At 45.2% G+C, this 19,883-nt stretch overlaps 1 protein-coding gene across 4 annotated transcripts in view; it reads right to left on the minus strand.

The window, feature by feature from the left end:
- Window positions 1-19,883, minus strand: part of LOC119187757 (protein NDNF) — a 189,019-nt gene that overhangs the window by 90,896 nt on the left and 78,240 nt on the right. For 2 of the 4 annotated variants that reach the window (XM_075878839.1, XM_037435835.2), the window contains one exon: window positions 6,418-6,487. The exons of the other annotated variants lie outside the window; for them this stretch is intronic. The gene's annotated coding sequence lies outside the window, so the exon portion shown is untranslated. The remainder of the gene's footprint in view (window positions 1-6,417; window positions 6,488-19,883) is intronic. 4 annotated transcript variants of the gene reach the window in all.

Below are 19,883 nucleotides of genomic sequence, written 5' to 3' on the forward strand. Positions count from 1 at the left end.
AGAAAGCTACGCCTGAGCCAATTTTAAGGCGCGTGGAATCCGCATAACTAACAGCAGGCACGATGTGACCAGGAGTCGCCGCCAGCGTCTCCTAAAAGCGATAAAGCCCCCCTTAAAATTCACGTAACACGAAGAAAAGCCTCATCCGCCATTACCAGGACGCAAGTTGGTTCCCAGTGCCGAGGCCGGCTGGCTGGGTGCCCGCGGGTGCCGACCACCGCGCCGCGACAAGGCGAGATGCTCAGCGGCGCTGACGGAGGCGCCGGGAGGCGTCCGCTCCACGGTCTGGGCACGGCTGTGTCGCGTGACCTAAAAGCCGCCGCGTCACGTCTGTTAAAAACCCATTAACGGCCTGGTTCTCGGTAAAAATGCTCCGAGCGAAACTATCGAAGCTGAGCATCTCTCTCTCTTCTTCACGACACGTTCCGTGGTTCGGCCACGAGCCTGTGTCGGGACCTCGTGCCGTGGTTCGGAGCGGGACTCGTCATCAAGCCCCCCCGTCTACTTAATTTCAAGGAAAGGACGGATGCATGCTGTGCCCGGTTTTGTGCTGACAAATTGCACGGCTCTGCTCCCATAACTCTCGGCACAAATGAAGAGTGATTAATGAAGTAGCAATCTTTCCCGAAGTACTCTGCTGAGTCACTGTCGTTGAAAATGGGCTTGATTGGAAGAACCCCGCCCATGAGGATGCTGTTGGAGAGGAAGGAACCCGAACGGAATAACGAGGAATTAATTGTTGAATGGTCGCCTATCGGCCTTCCAAGGAGGCGGAGCATACTTGGTCTGTAGACATAGGCACAAGATAATTATTAAGTTATTATTGTTACGAGCCACGCACAAAAATATGTAAAAAAGGATGGTCACACAATTAAAGGTCCATGCGTTAGCCATTTTTTGCCCCCGCTTTTGTGCGCTGACAGAAAACAAACAAAAAAAGATATGCGTGAAACGAGCTGCTATCTTCAGGCTACATTAGGCACCCAAGCTTGGTCCATAGATGCATGCCCCGATCGATAAGGACCTTCGTCGGTGTGGTCGAAGGTGACGCCGCACAGTGAGGGAGTGCAGGCATGCAGAGGCTATAAACCACGCAGCCGTCCTGTTGCCTTCCTTAACAGCGCTAGGCTGGCTGCCTTCACAGGCGGGCTCCTCTTTCTGTTTGTTGACGAAACGTGGCGCGTGATGGAGATCCGCGGTGGAACGCGCACGAAGGCCCTCATCAGCTTCCCGCCGCTGTGGCAGCGCCCTTGTTGCGAATCCGTGCGGCTCCTGAAAGCCGGATATTCGTGTTTCCGACTCATACGCCGAGTGCTTCAGGCAGGAAACCAAAATTGTTGCAATTTTTTGCCGACCGACGTGCCATCGGGTCGACTCCCAGTGCTCGGGCATCATCGCCATGGGCTGTGCGGTGGCGTGCGTGACCTGGGCGCGCGTTTCTTCGTTTCCCGTGTCACGGGACCCCCTCGTGTGACCGAAGCGCCTGCCACCACCGCTGCCCGCAGTATGCCCTGTGCTCGTGAGTCGCGTGTTTCTTCCAGTGGCACGTACGCATTGCATGCACGCGGGCTGCGTGCTTTCAAAGCTGCTAAGAGAGGGCAAGTCGGCCAAGAAGACATGAATTATGTACGCCGCCTCCCAGGTGCTTTTCATGGTATCGCTGGAAGGAGACCACGCAGGCGTCTTGCGAATATACGTCACGACTGAGTGATCTACCTCGGAAAAGAAGAGAGATTTCATGGCACCTTTTATGGTTTTGCTTTGTTTCAGCGACGCTAATCTCCCCTTACAATATGACCGCACCTATGCTTGAGTTACTGCCAGCAGAAGAAATCCTGCTTTACCGTTGCTCGGCCGCTTCCGAAGATTTTATACACTGGTACTTTCACAGCGGCTGACATTCCTGAAGCATGACCGGAAGGTATAGCTAACGCAGAGAATGTTAACAAGTGATTTAGCCTATAGCTGTCTGAATACACAGTAGGTGCAAGGATAATCGTATACTTATGATACGCATTTGTATAGTATTAATTTATATGTGGGGTTTAACGTTCGAAAATCACCATAAGATTATAAGAGACGCCGTAGTGGAGGGCTCCGGAAATTTCGACCACCTGGGGTTTTTAACGTGCACCCATATATGAGCACACGGGCCTACAGTATTTTCGCCTCCATGCAGACGCTGCAGCCGGGATTCAATCCCGCGATCTGCGGGTCAGCAGCCGTCAGCTGAATACCTTAGCTACTAGACCACCGCGGCGATGCGCATTTGTAGTAGTACATTCTGTACTGTATCAGTAGTAGATTATACCGATGCATCTTAGTGACGGGAAATGGATTGCACTTCTTGATTATTTTTTTTTCGAAACTTGAAGCTCATGAATAGGTAACGCCTTGATGATTGTCAGTGAATCTAAGGCAAGTTGTAAAATCGTGTGATGCGGAAAAACGGTTCCTCAGCTAAAGGGACATTGAAATAAATAATTAACACAAACTGATTAATTATTTTTAATTTATTTACTTAAGGGCGCTTGTTTATGTGGCAAAGCTGCAAGCCGTCAAACTCTACGGCAGGCCAATTTTTCGAGCAATGACGAAAGATGCACGCAGTCTGATATATTTATCATCGAACTTGAAGGCCGCGATATTGAAACTCATCAGACCTGGCGCTAAGAAAATGCAGTCGCTCTGTTACTTCAGACCGGAACTACCCTTGACGGGGAAGTGACGAAAGTTAAGGTTGTATAACCAGATTTTGTTCAGGAAAAGCAAGAAGTTGCTGAAATAGACAGTCGATCACTTATTCTATGCGTATGATGCACACTATCAAGTGGCACAAAAAATATTTCGCATGCCTTCAAGAACAAACACCGCAATGGCTGCCCCTGCGTTTCATGCCGTACTAGAGAAAAAGAAAAGGTTGATATTGTGGTTTTCTCATGTACAAAGCAAAAAAAAAAAAAAAAACAAGCACCAACCGTCACACTGAGATGTTAGCCAAATCGTTGATGCAAGCGAGATGACTGACCGCTTTCCACGGCAAGACGCGCCTTAAATGAAATTTCATCACTTTTTTGTGTCGAGAAGTTGCCTTGATGGGACAGAGCAGTCACTTTTTCCGCGCACCAGGTGTGGTCTGTTTTTGGCATTGGCCGTAAAATTTGATGAGGAATATTTCAAATTACGTGCAACCTTTCTCATATAATAATAATAATAATAATAATAATAATAATAATAATAATAATAATAATAATAATAATAATAATAATAATAATAATAATAATAATAATAATAATAATAATAATAATATATCTGCGAACTTAAGTCCCCAAACGCCGATAATATGATTATGAGAGACGCTGTAGTGGAGGGCTCCAGAAATTCTGACCTTCTGGTATTCTTCAATGTGCTCTGATAACGTACAGTAGACAAGCTTGCAGCATTTTGCCGCCATCAAGATTTTAATTTCATCACTTTCTTACACGTACACTTTGGCGTGGGGTGCCGTACAAACCCCTAGATTTATGTTTTCCGAATAAGACCTCTAGGCTGTATTCATAAAACACATATCCGCCAAAGGCGTTTACCAAATGTCAAATGTTTCAGGGGAGCTGATCATTCCCAGCATCAGTGGCTGTGACGAACAGGCGAATGCCGATTGCGGATGACACCTACAAAGTACAACTTTTATTCTCTTGCGTTGAAGCACTTGACACATCTTCAAATCTTGAAGGTATCACTCACGTCAAATCAAGCTTTGCCCCAATTCATATCTGCTCGTTTCCCACAAATACGCTTGCCCTGCTGCGGTGGTCTAGTGGCTAAGGTACTCGGCTGCTGACCCGCAGGTCGCGGGATCGAATCCCGGCTGGGGCGGGTGCATTTCCGATGGAGGTGGAACTGTTGTAGGCCCGTGTGCTCATATTTGGGTGCACGTTAAAGAACCCCAGGTGGTCGAAATTTCCGGAGCCCTCCACTACGGTGTCTCTCATAACCATATGGTGGTTTTGGGACATTAAACCCCGGAAATCAATCATAAATCAATCGTTTCCCACAAATACGCTCCTTGAATAACAAGTGAAGCCAACGCGTGTGAAAATTTGAGCCTTTTACGTCAGCGGGCACTACAGTACAGGCCGATACCTCGTGCCCGCAGCGCAAAGTGCTTGTGTCAGGCGCTTGCTTTAAGCTTGCAGCTAATTTCACGCACTCACTTTGCAGACCGTAAAGTGGCGTTTACTGATGCGGAAAGAGGAGGAAGCAACTGCAGTATTTATTTTGTTTTAATTCAGTGCAGGCATTGAGAACGGCGGCTGTTTGCAACGATTTACTTTCCGCTAGAAGCTTTGTTTTTTCATTTATGAAAATGGTGCGTTTCGTAAACACCTTAAAGTAAATCGCACGTTGTTCTTGAACAGCGTACATACTGAAACAGATATATTAGGCAAAATAAGCATTCTGGGGTCAAGCTCTAAATCTATGTGAGAGCTCTTATTTACGTACGGGTACATCCCTGCCCCACTAGTATAGCGGAAGTACATTTTTCTTCCGCATAGGGATAGTTTGTGCCCATCAATGCTTTATGAAGGGTGAAAATAAAACATTTTTGTTTGGAATTTAGTTTTTTGGTTACGGTGCAGTGATGCACGTACAAACAGAAATGCAATGGATACAGAAATGTCCGAAATCAGATTATAGCCATATGCTGGTTAAAATTTCACATTTTCATAAAACTCTCTTTTTTTACTTCTTCCAGAGTTTCATCACACAAAGAAGGAGAAAAGTGCTAGACTAGCGCAGTACTGCGAACTTCTCTCTCTTTCCCCATACTGTGTTGGATGACGCAGCGTAGCAGTGCCTAAAATTTTTAGGAATGGGTGATAATGAAGTGATGCCACCGTAGTTATTACGCAATTACCGTCAAGCTCATTTAGAACAGTGGCAAAAACAGACGCAAAGACAGCTACAGTAGACGCAATTGGTTTTGCGCGGGGAAAAAATTTTATTTATGCTCGGCTACCAGCCAATATAGCGGAAGTTTTACTCGGTGCAGGTGGAACACTTGCATCAGTGATTTCGATAGCTCTTTATTACAGATGCAGGTGCTCATCACGTAGCATGGATGCCTTCAGGGAGTCTGTTGAATAGTGAACTTCAATTTTTCTACTAAGACTGTTCAACGCTGCTCGGTTGCTTACTCTCAGAACCACTTCAGCCTGGAAAGCAACACTGTGGGCCCCTTGAGCATCGGTGCTTCCTTTATTTGTAAGCACATCAGGCCAAGGTACTTCATCTGAGTTGCGTACACAATAGAGACTGAGTCTGTCTCAGAGACCTGCCACAGACCTGGGATATTGATCTTGAAGTAGTTGTCCATAAGTGTTCCTGACCCTGGATGCCCCGTTCGCTAGTGTCCTGCCTAGCTTCAGAATGGGCGAGAACACATATACTCAAAAAAAATCATGATGTAAAAGCAAGCCTTTTCTGTAGAAATATATGTTATTGACCTCTCATTTCACTTGAGGTCAGATAGAATATACGACGATGTGCGTGCAGTTGCTACGACAATGTCAGAAATGCTCTCTCTCTCTCTCTCTCTCTCTCTCTCTCTCTCTATATATATATATATATATATATATATATATATATATATATATATATATATATATATATATATATATATATATATATATATATATATATATATACATAACAAGGGCGTGGGGGCGTGGGGGCGTCCGCTGGTAATCTTCTGTTTTCTTAATCCTTGTTGAGCTGTAATACACCATACTGGAAATCGGACGCGATATCCTGGCTTACGTGCGTGCGGCGATGACATCTCTATTTTCTTTTGAACGAAACACCATTGTGGCCAAGCATGATAACAGTGCCTGTCACCTGGGCAACGCTGGCTGTGCCACCACTTGGGTGGGTCCTGGAGCTTCAGCTACATTTGACACATGCCTCTCTGAGGCATTGTGCACTGCCCGTTGGTGTACCAGGGGTCACGACGCCAGTGTAGTGCCCTTGCTCGCTGCCTTGGCGCTTGTGCCACGCCACTGTGCTCCCTTTTGGCACCTTCATACGCGATGCGCGTACAGTACGCTTACAGGCGCTCCGCGAGTCCCCACGCTCTTGCTGTGTTTTTTTACGACTTCTTGTTCTTGTGAATCTCGCTTCACCACGGCCGGCGCAGCAGGCAGGCGGGGCCGTCTCCCACCCGGCCTAAACATAGGCCCGCTGGATTTAAACCAGACGCTTTCTGCGCCTTTGTGCGCGGCCGCTCTCCTACCAGGGCGCGCTCCGCGCGGCCACGCGCGGTGGAGGCCGGCGCGTCCAGATTCCGGCTTTGTTGTTTCTTTCGCACCCTTTACGAGAGTGTCTCAATGCGCGTCTCTAAGTCCCTGCTTAACCTACTTTTTCTCGGACTGCACGCTGCTCTCTCTCGTCCGCTGTCACGGCACGCTCCAGGTGAGGCGTTGGCGCCCTGCGAACAGAGAGGCCCGACATGAAATGAGCGGCGCCCCTTATAGTTTAAGGAATCGGGAATCGGAGAAACAAGAAAGTGTCCAGTGGCGCTAATTATTAGAGCGCGCCACGCAGGTAGTACAGGAGGCCGAACAAATAACTAGAAGGAAGCACGCGCGCGAAACAGCAAGCTGTCTCGTCAGAACGAAGGCATTCCTTCCAGCCAAGAAGAGCGAAGGGGGATGCGAGAGTGTTAAGACATGCGGCAGACGTTGATGGCGTTTGCGGACAGATATTTATATTTACTAAAGTATATATACAGCCTAGGTACCGCAGATTTTTTCGCTCTCGGGGGCCAAGCGCAGCTTGTCTGTCTCAGAGAAAAAGTCAGCAAAACAAGCGAAAGAAAAAAAAAAACTAACTGCAATAGCAGCAAGGAGGGATAAAAAACGGCTGAGTTAAAAGTGGTCTGCTTTGCTCTTGAGTGAAGTTATGCAGGCGGCCTTTTACTTTTTCTTTTTTTTTTAGCCGAACACTTAGTCCCGCGGTCCATAAAAGTTCTTGCTATGGGCACTATTCAGTTCTGCTGTAAAGGACACAAGAAAAATACGTGCTTGAAAAGTGTGTCAGTGTGCTATTGGTCAGCTCTTTTATCTTCTCGAAGCTGAGAACAGCGTTAGCTATGTACAAAAAAAAAAGACTGCAAAAAGACAGACACGTGGTAAATGACCGCTGGAGCTCTCATCATATCGTCTGATCACATCGTTTAGTTGCGTAGGACAAGTAATGGAGAAGAGAATCCTCGGACGTCTTTACTAGAGCATGAAGTAAAACTACACTTTCTCAGATAAAAGGACCGGCTTTTTATGTGGTCGATCATCAATTGATAGCGTCATCAACCTAATTACCTACGATAGTTATAGCGCGAGAACAAAACGACGACACAGAGACAAGAAGGACACGAAAGACACTTGTGCTATACGTAGGTAATTAGAAGTATGGCAGCTTGGGCTAGTTGGTATGGCATGACGATAGTCCTTCTTGTCTCTGTGTCGCCGTTTTGTTCTCGCGCTATAACTATCGTCATGCCATACCAACTAGCCCAAGCTGCCACACTTCTAATTACCTACGTATAGCACAAGAAAGGCAGTAAGCATATTTGGGCTTCTTTGTTCTTTATGCAAAGGGGCCTGTGACAACTTTACTCACGAAGCTATCATTGCCGCTCTGGAAGACGTCGGGAAGGGTGGTCAAATGTTTAAATGAATATACTCAGCTATCTCTGCATGTGATCCTATTAAGTGACTACGGACGACGCGCACAACTCCGTACATTACAGTTGTCGTGGCGTTGCCCAGGGTGATGTGCTGAGCCCTGTGCTATTCAATCTTATGCTGAATGCTCTTCATACACAACTACCAAGCGCTGCCAAGTTCTGCCACTCAAACTGGTATCTACCTCCGCGATCGCCGTCTGGAAATTTCTACCGGAAAGTGTACTCCTTTGGCATCGAAGCACAAACATATCACGAACTAAAGTGTATCAATGAATGGCCAAGGTATACTGTATTGTCGATCACACAAGTTTCTGGGCGTCATACTAAACAGATAAGTTTCATGGAATCCTCACGTCTCGTACAGGAAAAAAAAAAAATAGTTGACATACATTTGTCCCCTCTTCCGAGTTTTTCACTGAAAATATGTTGGGAATGTCGCCCAGTACCACATTACAACTATACAGGGAGCATTTTCTCGATTTACTACACAAAAGTTTGCTTGCACTAACACAAACAAGGCAAGTCGAAGAATGTTACAAAGTGTTCAGGTCCAGGCTCTGCAAGTTTGTTAATGTCTGCCTGCGAGTGCCTCAACAGAGGTGGATGCCATCTCTGAAGACCACCGCTCAAAGACTTATATTAAGATAAGCGCTGAGGACGCACATAGGAATCTTGCCCGGGTCTCACACCACCATCTAGAGTCTCTAGCAGCGAACTGCCCACGCCGCTCCTTTTGACGAATCGTAACTACACATGCCGAAGCTCTACCAAATGGCTTCACACCTGCAGCAAGAGATTCGGTTCCTCCACGGTGCACGAAACAGCGAGTCATCAACCGGAAAATACGAGGCATCCAAGAAAACAAGGTCTGTCAGCACCAGCCCTTAAGCAGGTCGCTTTACTTCTGTTGTATGAGAAGTATCAAGACTGCACTGACGTCTACAGCGACGGCTCCGTCCATAGAGCAGCCCAACAGTGGCTATCGTGATTGCAAGGATCACCACAACTATCAAATTCAGGACAACTCAACCATAACTTTGACAGCTACAGAGTTCACAGAGCTTCGCGCGGTGCTGCCTTTTATGAATGCCAAATGAGAAAACAGTGCACGATTTTTGTGGCTTCAAGGTGGCACTGCCGTCTCTACACTGACGACTTTACACCACGGTCCACACGAACAGTCGGTATTTGAGACTACACGAATGTTACACCACCTAACCGAGAAAGGCCCCACATTACATTAAAAGACTACCTATACTCACTGTGGAATTATCGGTAATGAACGGGCCCATTAAGCTGCCTGTTCAGCCCATATACAGAGGACTGTTACCTGTTAATACCTCTTCCCAGGACAGACGCGACCTGAAAGCTCCGCATTCTCACTCGTCAATGCACCAAATCAAATTGCAAATAAGCAACGTCTCATGCATGCACGATTACGCTCTTTTGATCCCATGTTAAGCCTTCAAATTCTATCAAGACTTCGCGGAGGTGGCGCAACCGCTATGTGTAGATTATGGCTGAGCGTCGCTTTTACCTTAGCGTATGCGTTCCTACAGACATGGCCGACACCACCCGTGTGAACACTGCGGGGGCGAAGAAACTGTTCAGCATGTTCTGTGCCACTGTCCATTGCCACAGAAACAATTGTCATGTTTTAACAAGATAGACGACCAGCCTCTGTCAGAAAAAAAAGAATACTATGTATACGCCGTCGTCCAGACCTAACGTGAGAGAAGGCCGAGCAAGTGCTATTATAGTCTTCCTGCGAGGTCAATCAGAACAACTGTGAGTTGACTGTTCTCCTGTGTGTGTGTGTGTGTGTGTGTGTGTGTGTGTGTGTGTGTGTGTGTGTGTGTGTGTGGTATGTGTGTGTGTGTGTGTGTGTGCGTGCGTGCGTGCGAGCGAGAGACTTTATCTCCAACTCTCTCTCTTGAGGATCGAGAAAATAAATTTTAAATTTTCGTGTTACTGTGATAAGGATCCATAACCTAGTATACTGTCACGAGATGTAATGGTGCTCGGTAAAATGAGTTTAGTCGGCTGTAAAAACAAGTTATTTGTTATTTGCAAGCCAGGGAACAGTTATTGAAAAATAGCTGTCGTAGTATCCTTTATCATTAAATAAATAAATAAATAGATAAATAAATAAATAAATGACAGTTCTGCCGCAAAGGCGAAGCAACGAACGCGATGGCGACAAATTGGAAGGTCACGCAAAGAATGGTAAGCAGATTGAAACGTGCCCCGCGTTTCTCCCGCGCAAAGGACGTACGAAAAGTTTTCACAGGTACAGATTAATGCGAATAAGCGTCTCAGTTGCCACTTTGCTGTGTCTGAAAAGCGCGCCCTTTTAGCAAACGGAGGCTGTGCACCGATTGCAGTGACCTTTGTGGGCCCGGTAACTACAACAGAATCGTTCTGACGAAACTCAAAGAATAGCCAAGACGTTCGATTCTCCCCACTGCAAGATAAGGGCGCATTATCGAGCGTACACCCTCTTATTCTCTACACGGGCCAAAGTACCCGTGAGAGATGAGAGCCGCCGCACGCTCACTGCGCCATCGTGTTGATAATGCTGAAAACACGATAGTTCACCCCCGAAATGCCCGCCAACAACGGTAAGTGGTAGATATTAATAGCTTGCCGTTTAAGCGTTGAAGGAAATATTTCTCGGTGGCTCAGTGGTTAACGCCTCGCACTCACGACACGGTTGTCCCACGTTTGATTCTGCGAGCCGGAGTCTTTTTTCTGGGATTTTTTTTTCTTTCTTGCGTTTTCATATATATAGATACGTATACATACATGGTGCATGACATCGACGCCGACGCCCACGTCGATGCCGGCGGCGAAATCCAGCCGAGAGTGTCCATATAATTGCTATCACAATAATAAATAAATAAATAAATAAATAAATAAATAAATAAATAAATAAATATGTAATGTATAAAGGTTTTACTTTGTATCACAGCGGAATTGCAAGTGTGTGCGAGTGTGTTGTCAGATAAGATGTTTGGAGCTTTCTATAGGCTCTAATCATCTTGACCTACAACGCCCGAATGTTCCTCGCATTCATGACACCGTCTTTCTGTTTCCTAATATTTCATTTATCGTATGAGTTTCCATCATTGAAGTTGTGCAGGTTACTTTGTTTGTTTTTGTTCAATAGTTGCACATTAGCAGGGAGATGAGAAACGTCATCTGTATGCATTTTTCTTGAAGTTTACAAACCCATTGCACAAACAAGCAGACATAGCAAAAAAATATGTAAACCAGAAAGAATACAAACGGAACCAAACCAAGAAGAGCGACCGACATGCATTTGCGCTAAAAGGTGCATACATTGTTCAATATAGGCACTACTTCACGCTTCACACCCAACGTCATATTGCAAGTAGACTGAACATCAAACACACACACAGTACAAGTATAAAGTTCCTAAAGCGTACACACCGAAAATTCTGTCATGATCTACAAGAAAATTACGTGCGACTGTTAACACACAGCATGGTTTAGGGGGGGGGGGGCAAATCCGTGTGCTTATTCAGAATAAAACCTTACATGGCTGTTTGGCTGAACATCTGACAGCATCTTCCGATGGCATCGTGAAAACGATTGATACTAAAATTCCTGTGTCGCATTAGATATAAAAAAGCAAATGATTGGGAGGGAAAATTGAAGTGAATAAGTGAAGTTACACTGAATCGACGTCCAGTAAAATGAATCAAGAGTGCTTCGCAGAGAATAAGCGTTCACTTGCTATTTCTTAGCGTTAGCTGATGAAACCCAGTGAATTTTGACTTACGCAAGAGAAGATTCACATTTGTTCAATTTACTTCACTTGCTTGCTTTCAATCTCAACTGTTTTTTTTTCGTGTACGCTGTCGTTCGAATAACTCTGCTTTTTTATTATGCCTGTTGCTAAAATGAAACTCTATACACAAGCTATTTTTGATATTGAGACGGTGAGTAAGGTCAATGATTTTCCTGAAATGAATTTAGAAAAAAAGTCGCTGTGAAAGAACTAACATTAAAAGAAATGTTGGGTCATGGCAAGACGGATGGATGATGTTCACGCAATTTCATTTATTCGCCCCCATGTCTGTATAGAGGTTACGTACAACGTGGGAGCGTGATGTTTCACGGCAGTAGACCAAGTGCAAAGCGCAATGCGATCTGCAATTAAGAAACGCGGGAAAATGCAGACGTGTTCACCAGTCCACTTCCATTTGAATTCATTGTGAAATCAATTTCGAAACAGGTGTGTACCTCTAAGGAGGGACAACGTATGTATATGACTGGTTAGCCAGGACAAGCGAGCGAGCGCTTAGTGCACTTTTAGTAAAAGTGCAATAGTGCGCTTTTATTTCACAACAAAGCGTCAAAACAGGCGCCGTTTCCACAAACTCAGAACGGCAACAATACCAAAGTATCCAGGAACTATCTACATGCATTCCTGTCCTATTTTTGATGACTAGTAATATCTCACGGCCGCAAAGCTTGTGTGGTGTAAACTGTGCCTTACCTTCTGTTCACGAGGTAGGTAATTAAAACGATAGAGCGAAAATATTGAAGGCATTTCGTTTTGCACATAGAACACAATTTAACTAGAAAACATAGAATAGGTATAAATTGTGGCTGCAGCCACTTTGTCCATCGCAAAAGCTAGCATGCAGTCTCGGCAGCCTGGAACACCGCTCATTGCGATTGACATCAAAATGTTGCGCCACCACCAAAACTTTACAAATACAATAGAAATATTTTATATATATATATATATATATATATATATATATATATATATATATATATATATATATATATATATATATATATATATATATATATATATATATATATATAACAGCACCAGCCCTTAAGCAGGCCGCTTTACTTCTGTTGTATGAGAAGTATCAAGACTGCACTGACGTCTACAGCGACGGCTCCGTCCATAGAGCAGCCCAACAGTGGCTATCGTGATTGCAAGGATCACCACAACTATCAAATTCAGGACAACTCAACCAGTGAGGAAACCAACCTTAGCGTAGATACAATGAATGATAATCTGACGAGTATCATTATGGAGTGTGCAGTGGAAGTGGGAGGCAGGGTAGTTAGACAGGACACTGGCAAGCTTTCACAGGAAACGAAGAAGGAAGAACCTAATTAAGAAGCGTCAAATCATGAAAGTGTCAAGTACAACAGACAAAATAGAACTGGCAGAGCTTCCGAAGTTGATTAATAGACGTAAAGTATGCGATGTAAGAAGGTATAACATGGAGAGAATTGAGCACGCTCTGAAAAACGGAGGAAGTGTCAAAGCATTGAAGAGGAAACTTGGGATAGGCAAAAGTCGGATGTATGCACTAAGGGACAAAGAAGGCAAAATAACTACCAATATGGATAGGATAGTTAAGATAGCGGAGGAGTTTTACAGGGATCTGTACAGTAGCCGAGACAACCACGACCTTAATACTATAAGAACTAGCAGTAACCCAGATTACACCCCACCAGTAATAATAGAAGAAGTCAGAAAAGCTTTGGAGAGCATGCAAAGGGGCAAAGCTGCTGGTGAGGATCAGGTAACATCAGATCTGCTGAAAGATGGAGGACAGATTGTGTTAGAAAAACTAGCCACCCTGTTTACGAGGTGTCTCCTGGCGGGAAGAGTACCAGAGTCTTGGAAGAACGCCAACATCATCTTAATACATAAGAAAGGAGATGACAAGGACTTGAAGAATTACAGGCCGATCAGCTTGCTCTCTGTAGTATACAAGCTATTTACAAAGGTAATTGCCAACAGAGTAAAGAAAACATTAGAATTCAATCAACCAAAGGAACAAGCAGGATTTCGAACAGGCTACTCAACAATTGACCACATTCATACTATCAATCAGGTAATAGAGAAATGCTCAGAGTATAACCAACCACTATACATAGCCTTCATAGATTACGAGAAGGCGTTTGATTCAGTAGAAATATCAGCCGTCATGCAAACACTGCGGAATCAGGGCGTAGATGAAGTATATATAAACATTCTGGAAGAAATCTACAGGGGATCAACTGCTACCATAGTGCTTCATAGAGAAAGCAACAGAATACCAATCAAGAAGGGTGTAAGGCAGGGGGACACAATTTCCCCAATGCTGTTTACCGCGTGCTTACAGGAGGTTTTCAGAAGCCTAGAATGGGAACAGTTAGGGATAAGAGTCAATGGAGAATACCTTAGTAACCTGCGCTTCGCCGATGACATTGCATTGCTGAGTAACTCGGGGGACGAATTGCAACTCATGATTACGGAGTTAGACAAGGAGAGCAGAAAAGTGGGTCTTAAAATTAATCTGCAGAAAACAAAAGTAATGTACAACAACCTCGGCAAAGAGCAGCGCTTCGAGATAGGTAATAGTGCACTTGAAGTTGTAAAAGACTATGTCTACTTAGGGCAGGTAATAACCGCAGAGCCGAACCACGAGATTGAAGTAACTAGAAGAATAAGAATGGGGTGGAGCACATTCGGCAAGCACTCTCAAATTATGACAGGTAGATTGCCACTATCCCTCAAGAGGAAGGTATATAACAGCTGTATCTTGCCGGTACTTAGCTACGGAGCAGAAACCTGGAGACTTACAAAGAGGGTTCAGCTTAAATTGAGGACGACGCAGCGAGCAATGGAAAGAAAAATGGTAGGTGTAACCTTAAGAGACAAGAAGAGAGCAGAGTGGATTAGGGAACAAACGGGGGTTAAGGATATCATAGCTGAAATCAAGAAGAAGAAATGGACATGGGCAGGGCATGTAGCGCGTAGACAGGATAACCGCTGGTCATTAAGGGTAACTGACTGGATTCCCAGAGGAGGGAAGCGGGTTAGGGGGAGACAGAAGGTTAGGTGGGCAGATGAGATTAAGAAGTTTGCGGGTATAAATTGGAAGCAGCAAGCACAGGACCGGGTTAACTGGCGGAACATGGGAGAGGCCTTTGTCCTGCAGTGGACGTAGTCAGGCTGATGATGATGATGATGATGATGATATATAACAGCCCCTCCCTATTCAATGCCTACACACTCTAAATGTGGAATAAATGCCACATCACGCTGCAATGTTCCCACGGCTCAGGCTCAAAGTGCTGGACCAGTTGGAATAGTGGTAATGTTCTAGAAGGTGTGTTTTCTAAGTGACAAAAAGAACATCGTTAAAGGGCCCATGGAGTGACGTTTCCAGTATTCATCACGGTGGTACCAAATTTCCACAAAATTAATCTAAATTAGGCGAAAGCGCTTGAGCTGAAAGAAATATAAGCACCGAAATTACAATGACCGATTATATATATCAACTTTCCCAACGTCATTCGCTGCGTCATGAGTAAAACTTAATAACGTAAAATTTGAATGCCACCATAACGAAATTATAAGTTACTCTCCTCTTTTCTGTGCCTTTTAGTCGAGGACATTCTCACATTGCTTAGCGTCATATTGGTAGTCACCTGCTCACAACCACATGTCTATATACATACCTATATATCCAACTTGCGAACCACTCTGAAACGTGTGCGTAATCACTACGCACTAGATGACAAAACGCCATCACGAGGGCCAGTGGCTTTACCGCCCTAAAAGAGTGCGTGATCGTTTGCGCTCGTCAGGTCAACTATCGAAAGCCGCACGTGTCGTCGCCACCATGATTGATTGATATGTGGGGTTTAACGCCCCAAAACCACCATATGATTATGAGAGACGCCGTAGTGGAGGGCTCCGGAAATTTCCACCACCTGGGGTTCTTTAACGTGCACCCAAATCTGAGCATACGGGACTACAACATTTTCGCCTCCATCGGAAATGCAGCCGCCGCAGCCGGGATTCGATCCCGCGACGTGCGGGTCAGGAGCCGAGTTTCTTAGCCACTAGACCACCGCGGCGGGGCTGTCGTCGCCACCATGACCCTCAAGAAGGAATTCATTTACCGTGCGCTCCTGGCGAACACCACACCAATGGGGCATGTACAGTTCAATGCAAGTATATGTCCTCCATGTCCGGCACGGAGTGTGTATACATCGCTGAGTGGGGGCAACCGTGCAGGATGCGACATTTTCGCGCAGTTATTTTGGCGCTCACAGGTCCGCGGTGTTCCCGGCAACGTCTACGCGCCCGGCAGCCGAGTGGCGGCAAAAGCACAACGCGTCTTTGAAGCCGGCGGCATCGCGACGCGCGCGCCTGTATATGAAGGCGAGCTCTCTCACCTATAGGCGTATATACCCGCGACCTCAAGCGCAGCGCCAGCGTCCGTCTCGAGACGTTTATACACACCGGGCGCCTCGTCTCCCGTTCCCTGCGCGCGGTTTTTTTTCCGAATGATTTTATTTATACGGGATGTCCTTCTCTTTTACTCCCGTTTGCTTGCACTGAGCGAGTCTTTTTTGTCGTCGTCGTTCTCGCGAGCGACGCTCGCCGCCCGAACGAACCGGAGCAAGACGGACGTGGAGACCGGATTTGCGCTTTCTTTTCTCGGGCGTCCCTTTCGCGCACAGAAGCAGACGGTGGACGCGAGTGACATTCTCAAAACGAGAGAGAGAGCGAGAAAAACATAAAGGAATAAAAACACACACACAAGCTTTTCTTTCTCTCAGTTCCGCAGGCGAGCGAAATGCGCCAACGCGGGACGTCCCGAGAGCCTCTACGAATGATGATCGCGGCGTAGAGCCCTCGCCGTTTCCTCCCTTCTTGTCTGATTTATGGACGGGATTCAGATTTTCTGGCAGTTATTCGACAGGAGAAAATCTGAGGCCGTCGCCTCTCGTTTGTTTGCGCGTTACTCAACGTTATGTTTTGGTGCACCCTCTTATATATAGAATGCTGCGACGGTAGCACTTGAAGAAAGAAAAAAAAAAAGAGTTCGGATGAATCCAATTACTTAGCACGACGGAAGTTCGGTTTGCACTGCGCGAATCGGTACTACGTGCAGTGCACGTATGCGGAAGGTGATCCACGTATTGCGCTCATTCTGAAGGCAGAGCTCCACCGGCGTTCTTTACGACAAAGCAATCCTCTGAAGAAAATCATCAACAATTCTTCGACCGAAATTCAATGTTTTTAAAAAAGCGCGCGCATTTTCGTGACTGCCAAAGTAGCGTGTCTATAGTGAGGACAAGAATCATAATGACTGCATAGTCTAGAAAAACAATCACGTATTCAATGTTTCAGTCAAGGAAAACGACATGGGACTATAGAAAATTCCTAGTCGTACTTTTCTTTTGTTTCACTTTCCACCAGTGGCGATGCAGGAACTGCGCTTCCCAATTGCTTTCTTTATTTTATTTCCCAGAGCTTACTATATATAATAAACAAGACCACTATACTGGAGCAAAAAAAAAATCAGCCAGGGAACCAAGCCCAAGTATGTGCACCATCTTCTCATTTTTCACAGGAACAAACATGACTATTAGATCTCGTATCTTGTATAAAAATGAGAAGCGCTGTGTGTATCTATCTATTGTAGTACAGTATATATTTTAGCGTAGGGCGCGGGTTGTGTTTCCTTCCGTTTCAGCAGAATTCAGATGGGGACAAAACGCAAACAAGAACCGTGTCCATAGATTTAGGTGCACGTTAAAAAAAACCCCGGTGTTCGAAATTAATCCTGAGTCCCCCGCTTCAATGTACCTCACAATTATATCAGGATATTGGGGAATAAAACTCTACAAGTTATTATTATCAGGTCACCGTCTGTATAAAAGGCGTAACTTTTTTTAAAAACACAAAATTTTTAAAAATTTCCAGTGGCATGTGTGATACAGCAGAATTTCCTTTCTTGAATTTGGTTACCCGAAGATGAGGGCACCGCTTGCCCAAGAACTGCAACTCTGCTGCTAAATTAATAATGAACGTTTTACTAGTTTCTTCTGTCTAATAGCCTACACCTGCCTTCGAGAGGTAAACCAAGACGCAACCCTCTCCTGCATGAGTGCGCTTGCAAGGTCAAGCCCAAGCATATTATTCACGCGAAAATATGAAACCGAAGCGAAACGAAGGTGTGAAATGTTTCACCATTCCTTGACCTGCTAAGCGATGTTATGGCCTTGGTTTCCCCCTTGTGTGAGTCAACAAACGAAAAAACAAAAAATTAGACAAACAAGTAGCTGACACAGAATGAGATAGGTACAGTGTCTGCCCAGGCGCCAATTACACTCGTTGGTTACACATTCACTCAGTACGAGTACGAAAGCCCGCAAGCCATCTCTATCGAAGCTCTCACGCTAAGGAGCGTGCCATCGGTCAAGGCGCGACTGCTGCATGGCAGACGGCACGTTTTGGGCGCGACCTAAATGAGCCTACAAGGAGGTGTGTCCAGGTTATAGCCGCTACAACGTTGATCGCTAGTGTCAGCGACAAATGCGGCTAAGTGGCGTTTGCCGAACGTTTGATTACTTTTTTTATTCTCCTGATTTATTTCAATGTATCTTACTTCACCGGTTAGGTGATGTCGGTTCTCTCAGGGTTCGCAGTGCGGCCACGCCGACGACGAACTTGCTGTAGCTTAGCAAGGAGGGGCGTTGCCGAAAGAGAGATACTCTGTCTCTCGGCTTATGGGCTGATTGATTGCTGCCCTTATATATTGTCCCGTGTATTGCGAAGTTTCTTTTGGCACCATTGCGTAAAGCCCATGACAGTGAAATGTTCACATTAACTGGTGCCTGCTCGCAAACACTGACCCACAAGACGAATCGAATCCCCAGCTTAAGTCTGGAGGCAAAGATGTCGCAGACAAAATATGTGTGCGCGTTCGCGGAGCGATTCAATGCTGATTATGTCAAGGGCTGCTTTGGCTGTTACATTGTAGCGTCACAGCGTGCGTGCGGATTAGCCGCAACTAACTATAATTTTGGTAGGAAATGCAATCCAGATATTTTTATAAAAATTCAGTGCGCTTCGTTTGTGTACGAGGCAAGAAACTCGACGCATTGCATTTACCCCGACGCCTCTGTATCATCGAGGCAATCGCAAAATAGCACGTTAAAGAACCCCAGGTGGTCTAAATTTCCGGAGCCCTCCACTACGGCGTCTCTCATAATCATATAGTGGTTTTGGGACGTTAAACCCCACATATCAATCAATCAATCAATCGCAAAATAGTTTGTCCCATAACGCGTGTAGCCATGTGATAACTTTCAAAATGAATACGGCGCAGTAAGGACTATACTGTTTCGGGCAGTGTTTGTTGGAATGATTATATGCAGGCATTAATAGATGGGGAAAGGAAACATCCGTACATTCACAAGCAGCCACGTGGAGATGGTTGGTATTCCTCTTGTGATCCCATAGTATATCTATAGTTCAAAAACACGTGTTCTGTTCCCAGCCACTGCGGTCACATTTCTACAGAAACTAATTGCAAAAACATTCGTGTCCTTCGAGAGAACAGTCGTGAGAACAGTGTTCAAAGGGGGACCAGCACAAATTTCTAATGTAGAAGCAATAACAATGAAGTGGTAACAAAAAATGAAGAACTATATCAAAATATCGTACTGTGGCAAGTGTAAAAAAATAACGTTGACAATTCTTATTCGAACAGCTCTAGCCAACAATATAGACTTTAAATGCTCACTGACAAACTGAATGCAGACGTATACCCAGCGCCTCCTGACGTGGTACGGGATGGCTTCAGTTGCATGCTCAGGCAAACTGTGGATACGCCAGAATATTTAAGAACACTTGTGCCTCTTAACAAGCGTCTTACTACACAGCGATTTACGAAAACAGCCCTATCGACGTTTTCTGTCATTATGTTTTTTGGTCACAAACGGGCTCGCCGAATGCCTAACAGCACGCCCGTCAGATTTACAGGCTATGGGGTGTTTGCTTGTTCGTATGTTCTTTTTCCCATACGCTGTTTGTTCTACTTCAACTGCCAAAAAAAAAAAAAAAAACGCGAGTTAAGTCTTTTTTTTCTTCATTCGGCTTCGCGAGCAGGAAAGGATAGCGAAGCTGTCATCTCGCAGTTTTGACGGGCAGCTCCTCTGTGAGCTTCTGGTTATACTTTCTCGATACAAAAGCGACGCTTGTTATCAGGTTGAATAAACATCGATCACGCACAGCAATTTTACAAATGTCAGAGACGTTTAAAAAATACTTCACGCTGTCATTTAGTTT

This window comes from Rhipicephalus microplus, chromosome X, assembly GCF_043290135.1.
Source record: "Rhipicephalus microplus isolate Deutch F79 chromosome X, USDA_Rmic, whole genome shotgun sequence".
NCBI classification, from domain to species: Eukaryota; Metazoa; Arthropoda; class Arachnida; order Ixodida; family Ixodidae; genus Rhipicephalus; species Rhipicephalus microplus.